The sequence below is a fragment of the Mandrillus leucophaeus genome, unplaced genomic scaffold (genome assembly GCF_000951045.1).
Source record: "Mandrillus leucophaeus isolate KB7577 unplaced genomic scaffold, Mleu.le_1.0 Scaffold119, whole genome shotgun sequence".
Classification (NCBI taxonomy): Eukaryota; Metazoa; Chordata; class Mammalia; order Primates; family Cercopithecidae; genus Mandrillus; species Mandrillus leucophaeus.
In genome coordinates, this window is record NW_012100209.1 from 5,897,799 (window position 1) to 5,900,279 (window position 2,481).

A 2,481-nucleotide genomic window follows, 5' to 3' on the forward strand; every position below is an offset into this window, starting at 1 on the left:
CTCGATCTCCTGACCTCGTGATCCGCCCGCCTCGGCCTCCCAAAGTGCTGAGGTTACAGGCATAAGCCTTCACACCCGGCCTGCTTGTTGTTTACTACTAATATTTATTAGGTGCCTACCATATCCTAGCACTACATACTAGGGAATATTGAAGATATGAAGATAAATAAGCAGCAGAAGGTCAGTCTTAGAAAGGCTAAACGTAATGAGAATGTAAATTTATACTCTGTCAGTTCAAAGTGTGAGCAGAGTTCAGTGGAAATACTGAGATGGAGCAATTAACTCTGGGTAAGTAGAGAAAAGAAAATACCACCGGGCGGGGTGGCTCTATGCCTGTAGTCCCAGTATTTTGGGAGGCTCAGAAGTTCAAGACTAGCCTGTGCAACATATTGAGACCTTGTCTCTACTAAAATTAAAAAAAAAATTAGCCGGGAAGGGTGGCCTGTTCCTGTAGTCCCAGCTACTTGGGAAACTAAGGGAGAAGGACTGCTTGAGCCTAGGGGTCAAGGCTGTAGTGAGCCATGATTGTGCCGCTGCACTCCAGCAGGGGTGACAGAGTGAGACCCTGTCTCAAAAAAAAAAAAAAAGAAAAGAAAAAGTTAGTTGGCGGAGAAGAAAGAAAATCCAAGAAAGTAAATTAGGAGGGTCTTGAAGGCTGAATAAGAAAAGAGCAAGAGCTAGTCCTGGCCTCCCTGGGTGCAGCGCACTCCCTGCCTGCCGCAGCCTGACTCAGCCCCCCAGTCTCCCGAGGCCACTCCCCCAGGCCTCACTAAGGCAGCAGCACAGCAGGCTTGACTTCATGCTTGGCGCCAAAGCTGGTGGTGAGACCATTCTAAGAAGCCTCCAGTCCATTTTCCAGAGTCGGGGGATGGCGGAGTCGGTGCACACCTGGAAGGACCATGGCTATTTAGCAACCTGCACAAACAAGAACGGCAGCTTTGCCAATTTGAGAATTTACCTACATGGATTGTGTTGCTGGACCTTCAGAGTTATAATGGTGACACACAAGGCAAAGAAGAGATCGACAGTATTTTGAACAAAGTAGAAGAAAGAATGAAAGAATTGAATCAGGACAGTACTGGGCGGATAAAGCGATTACCACCCATAGTTGGAGGAGGAGCCATCAACAGATATTGGCCCATTGCCGATGGGCGCCTGGTTGAATACAACATAGATTGAGGTGGTATATGATGAAGATTCATCTTATCAAAATATAAAAATTCTACACTCAAAGCAGTTTGCAAATATTCTCATCCTGAGTGGGGATGTTAATTTACCAGAGAGTGATTTGTTGTATACCTGGGCCATCATGGGCAGTGGCAAAGAAGATTACACTGGCAAAGATGTATTCATTCTGGGAGACAAACGCGGGGGCATATTGTGTGAAATAGTCAAACTAAAACCAAAGATGGTCACTATGGTAGAGCTTGACCAAATGGTGATCAATGGATGTAAGAAGTATATGTGAAAAACGTGTGGCGATGTCTTAGACAATCTTAAAGGAGGCTGCTATCAGGTTCTAATAGAAGACTGTATTCTGGTACTGAAGAAGTATGCCAAAGAAGGGAGATAATCTTATTATGTGATTAATGATTTGACAGCTGTTCCAATCTCCATGTCTCCAGAAGAAGATTCCACATGGGAGTTTCTCAGACTGATTCTTGACCTCTCAATGAAAGTATTGAAACAGGATGGGAAGTACTTTGCACAGGGGAAATGTGTCAATCTGACAGAAGCTCTGTCACTCTATGAAGAACAGCTGGGGCGCCTGTATTGTCCTGTGGAATTCTCAAAGGAGATCGTCTGTGTCCCTTCGTACTTGGAATTGTGGGTATTTTATACTCATTGAAAGAAAGCTAAACCTTGAAGATGAATAGCCCCTAAATCACATGTGCTGCAAATGGCCTTCCTGACCGCCATATGTTGTACATGACATCAAAATGAGTCAGGTAATTGATTGTGAATTCCTCAAAGTTTTCCTTTTTTTAATTATTATTTTTAATTTAAAAAAGCAAATGGGAAATCTGTATTTTGATGAGCTTAGGGTGTTATTTTTTTGAAAGTCGGCTGAAGGATGGTTAGACAGCACAGCGAAGACTGCTAAATGCACTGACCCCTCCCGGAACGTGATTTTTATTCCTTTTTATTTCTCTGTGGGCTTTTGTTTTTGTTTTTGTTTTGGTAGATCTTCAGTTTAGATGTTTGGAGGAATGAACATCGTTGTTTTGTGCTGAAGGAAAGATCTTGATGATGTTTCTTTCCCCAAAAGTTGACTTAGATATTAAAATTTGGTGCTTTCAAGAGAAAGTTAAAAAAATGAATCAGAATTGCTTCAATTAAAATTACAAAAGAGAAAAAGAAAAAAAGAAAAAAGCAAGTGTGGTTGGGTGCAGTGGCTCACGCCTGTAATCCCAGCACTTTGGGAGGCCGAGGCAGGCAGATCACAAGGTCAGGAGTTCGAGACCAACCTGAGCAATATAG

At 42.9% G+C, this 2,481-nt stretch overlaps 1 protein-coding gene and 1 pseudogene across 2 annotated transcripts in view; both read left to right on the plus strand.

The window, feature by feature from the left end:
- LOC105529558 overlaps positions 1-2,297 on the plus strand; it is a 34,252-nt pseudogene extending 31,955 nt beyond the window's left edge. Inside the window, exon 2 of the transcript XR_001004529.1 lies at positions 703-2,297. The product of XR_001004529.1 is annotated as a spermine synthase pseudogene (transcript). The remainder of the gene's footprint in view (positions 1-702) is intronic.
- The window catches only part of NIM1K (NIM1 serine/threonine protein kinase), a 112,390-nt gene that overhangs the window by 32,295 nt on the left and 77,614 nt on the right, over positions 1-2,481 (plus strand). The window lies entirely within an intron of this gene.